At 46.2% G+C, this 12,841-nt stretch overlaps 1 protein-coding gene across 3 annotated transcripts in view; it reads left to right on the plus strand.

The window, feature by feature from the left end:
- The first annotated feature begins 411 nt into the window (after nucleotides 1–411).
- ARHGAP32 (Rho GTPase activating protein 32) overlaps nucleotides 412–12,841 on the plus strand; it is a 172,796-nt gene continuing 160,366 nt past the window's right edge. For 2 of the 3 annotated variants that reach the window (XM_057432982.1, XM_057433006.1), the window contains exon 1: nucleotides 412–521. The gene's annotated coding sequence lies outside the window, so the exon portion shown is untranslated. The remainder of the gene's footprint in view (nucleotides 522–12,841) is intronic. The other variant, XM_057432990.1, reaches the window with a different exon arrangement.

Raw genomic sequence — 12,841 nt, forward strand, 5'->3', positions numbered from 1 at the left:
CGCTCTTAAGACACAAGGACGAACGGGGATAATCAGTTCTGCTAAAAGTAACCGATGGCAAGGTGTGGGGCTCTTAAAAGCGGCTCCAAAACTCTTGTTTCTCAGAGAAAACCACGTTAAATCCCCTGTGTGTTTTGTTACCTGAGCAATATTTATCACCTGAAGACTAAACAAGCATCCCCTAACCCACACCCCCCCTCTACATCCCCTCGCACCACACCGTTACCCCCCTCCGCTGCCGGCCGGAGCTGCGCCCTCCCACCCGGTCCAGCCCCTCCTTCCCCGGCGCCGGGGTGGAGCCAACGAGCGGCGGCAGCGCGCATGGGCCCGGCGGCCCTTTCTCTGAGCCGGGCAGCGTGTGTGTGTGTGGAGGGGGAGTGAGCCGGACGCGGTTTCCCCTCACCCTCCTGCGGGGCCTTTCCCCGTCGTCGGCTCACCTGCGGCGGCCATGGCGGCGGGACGCGGCTGGTAGGCGGTGGTTGGAGCGCCGGGGCTCGGGCCCCTCGGTGCGGTGGAGCGAGGTGAGCGTGGGGATAAGGGCTCTGTGTCGCGATAGCGGCCTCAGTATCGCGAGGGGCGGCCCTGAGGGATGGGTGAGCTGAAGAGGGGATGCGCGCCGCCGCCTCGCCAGCGGTTTGGACCGTTGGAGCCGAGGGATGGGCCGGTACCTCGGGGCCGTTCTCACGGCGATAAATGACCTAAACCGTCGTGCTGGTTTTAATTGTTATAATTATTATCATCATCATTATTTATTTATTTGTGGTTTGGCCCCCCCCCCCCCCCCCCCCCCCCCCCGTTTTCCCTTTTTCCCCGCACGCCTTCAGTGCCCATCCTGCAGGGAAGGGCTCTGAGGTGGATCAGTTCCCTTCTGGCCACGGGATAACGTTGTAGGAAAGAAGGGATAATCGGCATTCCAGCCTGCCGTGCCTCTGAGGCGTGAGGAAAACGGCGCTGCGCGCCCCGGCTAGCGTGCAGCTGCCGCCCGGCTTTGTGCTCGGCCTCCTTCTCCATTGTCCTTTGTGGTGCTTGCAACAGGGCTCCTTTAACGCCGTGTTAGAGCTTTAGAGGTGCAGTGGAGGGCGGTGGGTCAGCGAGGGTGCTGTGCGGGTGACATGGGTGCTTGGAAGCGCGGTGCGAAGGGAGGAGCGCCCAACAGGCGTGGCACAGACGTGTGTGTGTGTGCACACACGTGTGGAGACGGGTTTGCGTGCGAGATGTTGGTTATCTCTCCCACCACATCGCGGTGGGGAGGTGATGGAAGGGTCGTAGCGAGGAGAGATCCGTAACGCGTCTGGGCTCTGGGCGAGCAATGGCTTCAACTGGAGGAGAAGCTGAATTAACCTCAGTTCCGTGTGTATTGCTGTTTCCCTTCCTCACGCTGCTTCTCCTGCGAGAACGTGTCTCGTACCTCCATCTGGACCGGACCGATGGCTGTGAGGGATGTTAAGGTGATGGGAACGAGTCATTTTATGTTGCGCCTCTGTACTTTGCGCACAAGATCGCACAGAAAACAGCACTTTGGACAGAGGCTTGGACTTGGGTGTCCAATTTGTGGGGTTGGTTGATGCTGGCTTTGGTAAGACTGGAATTTAGAGGAATGGATGGAAAGGGAAGAGGACAGCAGCTTAAAACATGCTATAAACCTCAAGTGCATTATCCGTAGGTGACCAGACAGTCCTCTTTGACATGGAACAGAGTAAGCTTCCAAGACTCTTTAAAGTGTATTTGTTTTGAGGTTGGAGCATGGGTTTAGATACCTTTTTGTACGTGAGAGAGACAAATCCGGTGCACGTGCTTGTTCAGAGCTGTGCGGTATCTTCCCTGCTGCACAGATGTCTTTTCATTCCAGCTTTGCAAAATTAGGTTAGCCTTGAGTGAGCAATTTATTTTGGCTGGTAAGTAAATTGTTACGTATTCCTCATGGTAAAAGAGCAAGCAGATAGTTCTTCTGCTTGCACTGATTTATTTTCATGAAACTATTGGGGGAAAGAACAGACCTGAAAGGGTTAACGTGGTATCGATACCGTGCATAACGTACAGAAATGGCACTCCATTGCCAGAAGCAAATTAGTAGTCAGCCTTTTCATCTTGTGGTCATAACCTGGGGTTTGTTTCAAGTATATAGGTCAAGTTTGCCAAGAGACAAAGAGCATCAGAGGCAGGTCAGCAGAAATATCAGTGGGGAATTGTTTTGCCTTGTGGACTTTCCCTATGGTTTGTAGCTGGGATGTTGCAGTGCTTTTGTGCCCCTCGCTGATGGGTTGTGAGCTATCAGCATCCCAGTTCTGAAGAGTCTGTTTTTCTGTGATGGAAAGTGAGGGAAAAGATGATGTTGTTGAATACAACATGGGGAATAGTGCTACTTTGGCCATTTTCCCTTGGCCTTCTGTTTCTTTTGTGGACGTCTGAAAAGGAAATGTCATTTTGCTGTTTGAGTGCATTGTTGTGCCTGAAGTGTCAGACCACGCTATGGGGGTGATTCCAGTCAACTTCCCCCGTTTCAAACCAAACACGTCAACTACTGTCATATGTTTATACAAGAATTCGGTGTGTTTTGCAGGAACCCGTTCTACATATTTCCAAAAATAGGTGATGTTTTTCATTGTTATGGCTGGAAGTGTTTGTATAGGAGGCAAAAAATGGAATGGTTTCCCTTGGCCTTTGCATCCTCCTCTCCACAAGTACCAGGAAGATGTTGGCTTCTTCAGGATTATGTTCATTTGCACTTCCTCTCACAGTATTCTTATCTGTGTAGTTCTGTGTGATTCCAGCGGTTGGGACCAAGGCTGGAGCTGTTGTCTCATAGCTCTTGGCTCGATACCATTTTGGCTGATTACAGGGTTAGGGCAGAAAGGGAAGAAGCTGTAAAGAGCTGCAGGAAAATGAGTACATTTTACTTGCAAAGCCCTGGACTAATTGCTCTCGTGGCACTGTAAATGTGGGTGGCTTCTGTCAGATAGCGTGTGCTCATGCAGGGCCAGTTCCCTCCCCAGTTCCAGGATCTGGGTTCAGTGTGGTTTCACGCTGGGTTTCAGTGGGCTGCAGCAGCATCCCGTACAAGCAGAGCCTTTGAGCTTCGTGATTTGATGATGAACGTGGTAAGGCTGAGCCAATAAAGCAGCCTGAGAGACCCATTCTCCTCCACATCCAGACCCATTCTCTTCCAGCTATGGTAAGTCTGAGCCCATAAGGCAGCCTGACAGACCCATTCTCCTCCACCCATGGTAAGGCTGAGCCAATAACGGGCCTGAGAGACCCATTCTTCTCCACATCCAGACCCATTCTCCTCCACCCATGGTAAGGCTGAGCCAATAAGGGGCCTGAGAGACCCATTCTCCACCTCCAGACCCCTGACAGACCCATTCTCCTCCACCAGATTTCCTGCAAGGATTTGAACTTGAAGATGAGCACATGCGATGTCTGTGCCTGTCACAGTGAAAGTTGTTAGTTTCACTGCTTGGGTCTGGTAGCTTTCCTCAGGATGTCTGTTACCTTAATATGAAATAAATCAACTGAAAGGTCTATCAACTTTTAAAGCCCACAGCTGTTTTCCTTGGGAAAAGAAGTCAGTTTGGTGTCTGGGTCACTGAGTCTGGTCAGTGGGAGCCTGTGGATTTCTAGAGTGATTTCTATTGTGATGCTAATCCCTTGCACAGGCTGGCTGTGCGCTGTTAGCCAATGCGGGAAAGGGGATATGCATACTGAGGACGCTCAAGGGAAGCCATTTGGTTTAGTTATTGTTATGCAGATGGAGTCTTCCAGCCAACCAGCATTTGGAGAATCACGTAACCTGAGGTTATAGTGCTGGGGGTCAGCTCCAGTTTGGTTGAAACTGTTTCTTTTCAGCATGAATTTGGGGGCTTTTTGTTTGATTTGGGTTTGTTGGTTTGTTTTTCAATCCATGAAAACAAATTGGTGCTTTACAATCAGAGTTGGGAAACTGGAAGTTTTCATTTTTAAGCCTTGTGTTGGGTAAAAAGTGTAGGAAGGCAGCAAAGTTGGCACTCCATTGACACAGCTATGAGCTGCTCAGTCGGATCCTGCCTCTACTTCTGATGGGGACTCGCTGCCTTTCTGCATTGCCTCAGTTTAGGCTGTGTAAAACACTTCAGACCGTTGCACAGCCTCTGTGGGAGGGTTCATAAATGTGTAAAACCAGGTAAAATGTGTAAGTCTTACTCAGCAGAGTTTATTTGTTTGCTGTGTATTTGTTCCCTAGAGGTTGTTTTAGGAATAGGAAGTACTGGAGTAATGGCAAAGAGAAAGGAATGCTCCAGGTTAGTCTTTGGTTGCATATTATACGTGATGCAGCTGTATGTGGTTTTCCTCCTTTTAAAGATCCCAGCTAACACCATGGGGGCTTCTGCAATGTTATTAGGGTAGGGTTGATATTCATGTGTTAAGAAGCCTTTCTGTGTTTTAAGTGTTTTTTTTGTGTTGCTGGAGTCCAGAGTAGATCAGCGTAGCACATTTTTTGTCTCTCTCGTGTTACATGCTTTGGAAGTGTGCAAAAATAATTAAAAGCTGCCCTTTAAACTATTTAGTAAATTGGATTTGCTTTGACCAGCAGTGGCACAGAAAGTTAATCGTGTTTAAGCTGATGGTGACTTTCCCAATCTGATTTTACCTGGCAAGAAACTTTACTACCCAGTTGTTAAATGCAGTTAATGAAGTGCTGATTGTTTAAGCTGATAAACCAATGCTACCATGTTTACTGCAATCGCTTTGGTAAATGTGTATATGTTTCCCTATGTTATCATCTTGGTTTTTGTTAAACACAGTATTAACTACCATCAGACTTACAGTTAGAATCTATTTAGATGCTATTGTCAAGTGATGGTTATGACATTTAACTGTTACTATCCACTGGGTGCACTTTGGCTCTGTCTTGGTTACACATGTGTAATTCTGGAGTTCATAGTGTTATTTCTGAGTTATAGCTGAGAATATGGCGCAGCAGCTCCTATCTTTTAACCTGTGGTTTCGAGGCTAAAGCTCTGAGCACATCCTGTTGATGTGGCTTGAAGTCACCAGCTGTAGCAGTAGTTCAGCGCAAACTACTGATCAATGACTCATTCATGCTCTTGTCACGTCGGTTTCTTTGGCTTGAAGTCACTACTTGAATCAATAGTTCAGCACAAACTACTGATCAATGAATCATTCATCCTCTTGTCACGTCAGTTTCTTTTGCTGATGAAGAAGCTGCAGTTGCTGCCCCTCCATTCCCTTCCTGATGTGCCTGAGTGCTTTGCCTGTCGACATCTCGTCCCTTGCTGGTTGCAGGTGAAAAGCATTGATTTAGCATATCCATTATAACTCTCCAAGAATCAGAGAACGGAGAGTTTTGCTCATTTCTGCCATCAGTGCATTAAACTGTGACCAGAGTAGGTTGGAGCCAGGCTTCCTATGGATTTCAGGGGAAAATTAAATGCTTAACTGTTCCTGAGGTTGTCTGTTGGATGGAAGAACACTTACTTAGCTGCAGCCTTAGGTTTCCATAGTGGTCCTGTGTTACTTCTGATATGGTTTTGCTTCATCTTTTCTAGTAAGCATGAAGTTATAAAGGAGGTGGAAAAATGTGTTTGCTGGTGTGGCATCACATGTGCGATTCAAAGCTGTAGTTCAGCAGTACGTAGAGATGGTAGTGGTCCCCCCAGCCATGGCCCCGGGTTCCAGTTGTAGGAAAGGATGACAGATCTACTTACTCTTGTAAGTTGCTCTTAAGACACAAGGATGAAAGGGGGTGTTCTAACAGCTTTGTCAGATTGAGATAATCAGTTTTGCTAAAAATAACTGATGGCAAGGTGTGAGGTTCTTAAAAGTGGCTCCAAAGTTCTTGTTTCTCAGAGAAAACCACGTTAAATCCCCTGTGTGTTTTGTTACCTGAAGACTAAACAAGTATCTCCTGATATGTTAAGCTGTTTGGTTTTTAATTTCAGTACCAGTGTTTCCTGCCACTTGGGAGGTGAACTTTTTGCTCTCAATCTTCGTAATGCTCAAGGTGTGTGTGAAAAGGAAAGAATGGTGCTCAGTGTTTTGAAAGCAGATTAGCCACATGCTGGTCAGATCTGTCGTTATCTCAACACTTCATGCCCCACTCTGGGCACCAAAACGAACTGTCATGGTTTAAGCCCAGCCGGTAACTCGGAACCACGCAGCCTTTGCTCACTTCCCCCCTTTCCCCCCCAGCTCCCAGAGGGATGGGGAAGAGAATTGAAAGAATGCAGCTTCCAGGGATTGAGATAAGAACAGCCCAGTAACTAAGGTATAACACAAACCCCTCCAGCTGCCACCAATAATGATAAGGGAGATAACAAGGGAAGAGAATACAATTGCTCAGCCCGACCCAAGCAGCAATCTGTTCCTTCCAGGTAACTGCCCCCAGTTTATATACTGGCCATGACATGCTGTGGTATGGAATACCCCTTTGGCTAGTTTGGGTCAGGTGTCCTGTCACTGTCTCCTCCCAGCTTCTTGTGCTCCTCCTCGCTGGCAGAGCATGAGACTGAAAGTCCTTGATCGGAGTAAACATGACTGAGCAACACCTAAAACCATCGGGTGTTATCAGTGTTGCTCTCAGGCTAAAGTCGAAACCACAACACTACGCCAGCTACTAAGAAGGAGAAAAATGACTGCTGCTGCTGAACCCAGGACAGTTTGCTTTGTGCTAGTGTAAAACCTGAAAGCTTTCCAAATAAAAAGGCTTTGGTTTGGCCATATTCTAACTGACTTCACTAAGGTCGTAAGTGGGGCTGTTACGAAGAGGGACGTAGCTGGACAACTTCTGTTTAAGCCTAATTTTAACTGTTGCAGGAGCCTTAAGGGTATTCACTGGGATCATTCACCTTTATTCCTTGTTATGATCCATGAATGTTTTCATTAGATTTCGGATTAGCTGATATCTTTAGTGTTGTGTGTTTGACAAGAAGCATCTCTAAAGGGTCAGTTCCCACCTGTGAGGAGCAGCCAATCTTTTAAAAGGATAAATGAAAATGTAAGTTTTAATTTAAAAGGCTAAATTAAAGCTTCATTCAAAAAGCCACTTCTCCTGCTCAGTAATGCACCTTGCTTGTTTTCCTCCCAAAATTTACATAGCAGCTGATAGAATCTTTACAAACTTTACCAGCAGTTTCCAGATCATCCTTTCATGGAATGTGAATATGTTTTATAGCTGCTTTCTGTACACTCCAGGTGGGATATAAACAGGAAAAAAAATCCCTCTTTGGGTTTCACTGTTTGCCTCAAGTGCATTATGTATGTGTGTGTGTTACTTAAAACATTGCTGACAGATACCACTTTTACACTACAATATAGAATTTTCTTACAAACTCCCAAATCATAGAATCATAAAATGGTTTGTGTTGGAAGGGATCTTAAAGCTCATCCTGGTTCCAACCCTTATATCTATTGTCTTATATTTCCTTATATCTAACCTGAACTTCCCCTGTTTCAGTTTGAACCCATCACCCCTTGTCCTATCCCTACAGTCCCTGATGCAGAGCCCCTCTCCAGCATCCTTGTAGCCCCCTTCAGACAGTGGTGGCTGCCCCAAGGCCTCCACGCAGCTTCTCTTCTCCAGGCTGAACAGCCCCAACTTTCTCAACCTGTCTTTATATGGGAGGTGCTCCAGCCCCTGAGCATCCTTATGGCCTCCGCTGGACTTGAATGACCAAATGAAGGAGCAATAGTTGTAAGTTTATTTTCAGGTAAACCAAAAAGATGTCTTTGATAAAACCTGTAAACTAAAGTCTATTGATTGTTCCTCGCTTCTCTGTATGTGCAGGAGTGTGAAATACTGTATATTATACTGTATATTATACAGGAGTTTGAGATTCTGTATATGCTGTGGAGGTTGATATAATAAGCAGTAGGTGATTTTGATGTCAGAACAAGTTCTGATCATTTCTTCTTGAAAGCGTAAATGGGATTCCATAGCCCTTGAGCTGAATGATGCACAAGGCAAGCTTTAGACAGCAAGTTCACTCATTGGTAACTGCTGCAGCTTATTTCATTGAAGAAACAGGAACAAAAGTTGGTTTGTAAGTACTCTGGGATGGAGAACAAAGGCTGTGGGGACCTTTGAACCTCTCTGGCTGTGCAGCTGAAGGAGGAATTGTTCAGGGATGGGAAAAACTGGCAGAAGACCAGAGATCTGCTTTTCCCTATGTCTTTCTACAGCAGTGTTCAACTACTGCAAGTAAAGCAGAAAGTAGTTAGTTAATTGGAAGAGTTTCTTTCTTATTCTTCCCCAACTTGATAATCAGGTACGTGCAGGAGTGGTTATTCTATCAGTTATTTTTCACTGAGGCAAGCTTGGAACAAATGAGGGTGTGTGCTTTTGTGTCTGCTTTTTTTTGGGGGGGGGGGTGTTGGAGGAGGGGAGAGAAATCTTAATGGTTGATTGCATCCTTCAACGTTTTGTTTTCTCTGCAATGTTCTGTGCAAATAATTCAGGCCTCTGGAGCAATTTGTTTCCGTGCTTCCTGGTGGTGGTCTGACTTTGTCAGTCTGTGCTAGCTATCTCACCCAGGAGAGATGGGAGGGAATAATCAGTGTGCTGAAGAAATGGTTATTCTCTGCAAGATGTGATGGCTGGCTTGTTGAGGGTTCCATCTCCAGTGGGCTGTCCAGCTGGAAGGTTCTGCTTCAGGCAGTGATTTGTGCCATATCGTGGAATCATAGACTCAGACTGGTTTGAGTTGAAGACGCCTTAAAGCTCATCCAGTTCCAACCCGTGCCATGGGCAGGGACACCTTCCACTAGAGCAGCTTGCTCCAAGCCCCTTGAGCACTGCCAGGGATGGGGCAGGCACAGCTTCTCTGGGCACCCTGTGCCAGCGCCTCAGCACCCTTCCAGGGAAGAACTTGTGCCTTAGATCTAACCTGAATTTTACAAGGCTTAAAATATAGGATGGGCTGTACTCAAAGAACGTGCTCTCAAAATTGCTTCGTGCTGAGGGAGAGAAACCGCAGCAGTGTGTGTTTTTCTTTGAGTAATGAACATCACCCACCAGCAGGAAACAACAGGGTTGTTCATTTATCTTTCTCAGCCTGTACATACAGCTCATAAGTGTGCTCAGGCATGCATGTAGTGTTCATGCCTGTCCTTCTTTCTGTTGCTGAAGAAATACTCTGCGCCGCTCTGGAACTGGTTGGGTGGAAGGCAAAGGCAGGGCTTGCCCCACATGGACTCTCAGGGACTGAACTGGCATCTGGTGTTCTTCTGCCTGGCTTGGTTCTGCCTCTGTGGAGAGAGGACTAGCCCTGGCAGTTTGGAGGGGCTGCAGCCACCTTGAGCATCGCTTGGGGTGTCCTGTGGGTTCCTCATCCCCAGAAGCGCAGAGAGGATTGGAAAGGCTCTAGGTGCCAGCAAGGGGAGTAGCAACTGGGCACGGTTTAGTTGAGAGATTAGTATTTCAAGCGTGATTCTTCTTGCTGCTAGAAAGGAAAACAGTTTTTTCTTGGAACGTTAAATTGTTTATGGGCCTTCAGTACCCGTTTTGGCCCTTTTTCCTAAGGGGTCCGTGCAGTCAGTGAAGGTTGTGGGTTCAGCCTGCCTTTTCAGCTCTCCAAATGACAGCATTTCTCAAATGTCTTCTCTTGCTTCTTCCCACTTGTCCTCTTCCTAACCTCTGGCTGCAGATTCTCTGACATGAGGCTGGGCTGTAGGGAAAATCGGCTTCCTGTCTTCCAGGCAGCATATGAACCTGGCTCCCGGGAGCATGGTAAAACTCCATGGTGGTTGTCCTTGTATCTTAGAAGTTCTTTACAGTGTCCTGGTTGGTTGGCTCCGTGCTTTTTGCTTCCTCCTTTGGAAGGTTGCGCAGCAACTTGAGCTCCACCAGTAACCTATCGTGTTTTAAGGATTTCACTATAGGGAGTATTCATTACCTAATACTTCCAGTCATCCATACACAAAGCAATACAAGGAAGCTGATACACCCTTGGCTATTTAGTTAATATATCCATATTGTATTGATTTAGGGAGAATTTAGCTGTCTGGAGTACAGCGTAGGAGCTTCCTGAGTGTTTCCACCGAGATGCCAAGAAAACTTTCCCTTGCTTGCATCATTTGCTATAGGTACCCTTTGCATTTCCTGTTCGCCAAATGCCAGGTTGAAAAATCCAACCACAGTTGATTTCGAAGATTAAAATTGGGAATTAAACCGTAGAGATCCGTGTTTGAGAAAACTTAATTTGTCAGTTCTTATCTCCAGCAAACGTGTGTGGAGGAGGGCTGCCATATGGCTGCTAAATATAACCTAACTTTCTCCTGAAAGCAGTCTGAAAAGTACAGAAGTTCACAATCTGGTATCTGTGTTTTTAAGAAGAGTGCGCTGCAGAGTTTAAGAATTCCATGAGTGCAAACTAAGGTGATGGGAACAGAGCCAAAAAGTTACCCAGTAACACATAAGTATTTCCTGTGCAGAGGTGACACTGGCTGACACGCTGGAGAGGTGCTCAGCAGCTCGCAGATACTGGACCCTTTAGCAATGCCTTTAAGGTGTAAGAGTGGTAGTAGCTGTTGAGGTTACATCCGTTGTTGGTGCACACTACCCTGTAGGTCCAACAGCTCGTATTCTTGTTTTCCTTCAGTAGTTGCACTGTTACATCTCAGCACTGGGATGCTGGGGAACTTCATCTCTTTCAACACTGTGCAAGATAGTATTTCTATGTGATTTCAGTATTGGGCAGCTTTGTGAAATACTTTGTCATGTAGATGAGCCATTTTCTGACTGGGAAACCCCTGAGCTCTAAAGTAATTGTGATTTCCTCCTCCCCTCCAACATTACTTCCTATTCCATGCTGTCCCTCTCCTCTTTTTGTCTGGAAATATCCAAAATAGGTATTGAATTTCACATTTAGCGAAGCACTTTAAAATAGGTCTACTGTTAGTAACCCAAGGGCTCTGTATAGGATAAAAGGCATTGCAGAACGGAGTCAGATATATCTGATAGGAAAAGCTTATCTTGGAAAAGAATCAGAGGAGAAATTATATTGGGTATATTCCTTAAGGCCTTAAAATATATCAAAGGGATGAGTATAGATTTACTGATGGGGTTTTGGTGACTAAAAATGCTGTTATGCAAATGAGAGCTTGTCGTGGCAGGGAGCACATGTGCCTCTTCACTGGTTTCTCTATGAAGTCGAATTATAGACAACAAGAATGCACTTTGTTGTTCTTTAATAATAAATAACAGCACAGCACTTTTGATCTTCAAAGCAGCGCTCAGACCTTAATTAATCTTCATAACAGTCCTTTGGGAGACTCACAAATACTCCCTGCTCTTTTGGGGAAGGAACTCCTTAACATGGAGATGTTGGAGGGTTTGCTGAAGGCCATATTGTCAGTGCCTGCTGGGACAGTGGCTCAGAAATCCCTGCTGTGGCTGGTTCAGGAGGCTGCGTTGCTTCTCTTTTAGGTGTTCAAATTCCCCCAAATTTGAATACATAAAGGGCTGGAGTTCTAAATTCCTTGTGTCGTTTTGGATTTCCATCTGAGTGTTAACTTATGCATATGCATGTTGGAATTTCCCTTTTGAATACTCCTGTAGGCGCCAAGTGCTGAAGGTTTGTGTGTGTGTGTGTGTGTGCTGTGCACAGTGTGTGGGAGCAGGTATGCAGAATGGCAGTGTGCAAAACCTGGGGCACAGCTTTGGTGCTGCTGGAGAGGCAAGTAAAAGGATGCTGTCAGAGGCTGTAGGACACATAATAAAGAGATAGCGTCTCTCCGTCTGCCTTCTCTAATCTTCCTAACTATTTATAAAGTTTAAAATAAGGAGAAGAGGAGGAATTAGTGTTGATTTTCAAGGTTTTTTCCTAGGTAATTGGTGATTTGAGTTCTAAACCAGATTTAGAGAGCGCGTTCCTGCCTGAAAGCCTGGGCTTGGAGAATGAAGTAAGAATGGCAAAACCCGAGACTGTTCAGCTCCTCTGGAGACGTGGTTCAGAGGAAATGATCATCTAAAGGCGGTGATCTCTCTATATAACCCTGTGTGGCCAGAGTCTGGAGACCAGCAAAGCTTTGTTGAACGTGTGTTTTCCTCACGAACAAGAGGATGGAGTGTTTGTGAATCAGCGTAACTGAAGGTAAGGGGCTCAAAATGCGAACCATCACAGGGAATGCAGATGTACATCTCGAACACATATACAGTTGTCTTAGATTCTGAAATAAGCAATGTTTAACACTTTCTAAACTCCAAAGAGTTTGCCATAAACCGGGATGCCTCAAACTAATGAGTGTTTTTATAATGAGCTCCGGCTTTGGCATAAGGCACTGTAATTCCTGCTGGCGGTTGCTCCAGTTTGCATGAGGAATGAATGTGGGTCTAGTTTGTGAAGGAGAAAGCTGAGAACCTGTTAAACAGGTTTGAAGAATTCTTCAGTACCAACAGCTAAGTCAGCAGAATGCTGTAAGCAGTGCCAGCAAACCCTGTTACACTTAACCTGGTGACCTTGTCAGCTCACAAGAGCTTGCTGCCAGCATGATGCTGCCAGCTTTGTTTGGGTGAAGGTCTTCTCAGCCTTCCCTGCTGTGGTTCAGGAGCTCCTCATTGCTCGGTACATGCATTCAGAGGAAGGATCTGTGAAGTGATTTAAATGCCTGTGTTTAATTTGTTAGAAATGCAGTGATTTAGGCTGACTCAAGGGGCAATAGAATCACAGAATATTGGGCATGTGGAAATGGCAGAGAAAACTCTCTGCAGAACACACTGACACCTTCTAGCCCCTGAACTCGGGCGCTGTGAGCTCCTCTGCTTGACCTTTGAAACCATGAACCTTTGAACAGTGTGCGGCTTTGCTTGTATTACTGCTTCAAGTAAGGTAGTTCCTCTTTGTGT

The sequence above is a fragment of the Pezoporus wallicus genome, unplaced genomic scaffold, assembly GCF_028554395.1.
Source record: "Pezoporus wallicus isolate ANWC-B61680 ecotype Strahan unplaced genomic scaffold, APGP_CSIRO_Pwel_v1 contig_11829, whole genome shotgun sequence".
Classification (NCBI taxonomy): Eukaryota; Metazoa; Chordata; class Aves; order Psittaciformes; family Psittacidae; genus Pezoporus; species Pezoporus wallicus.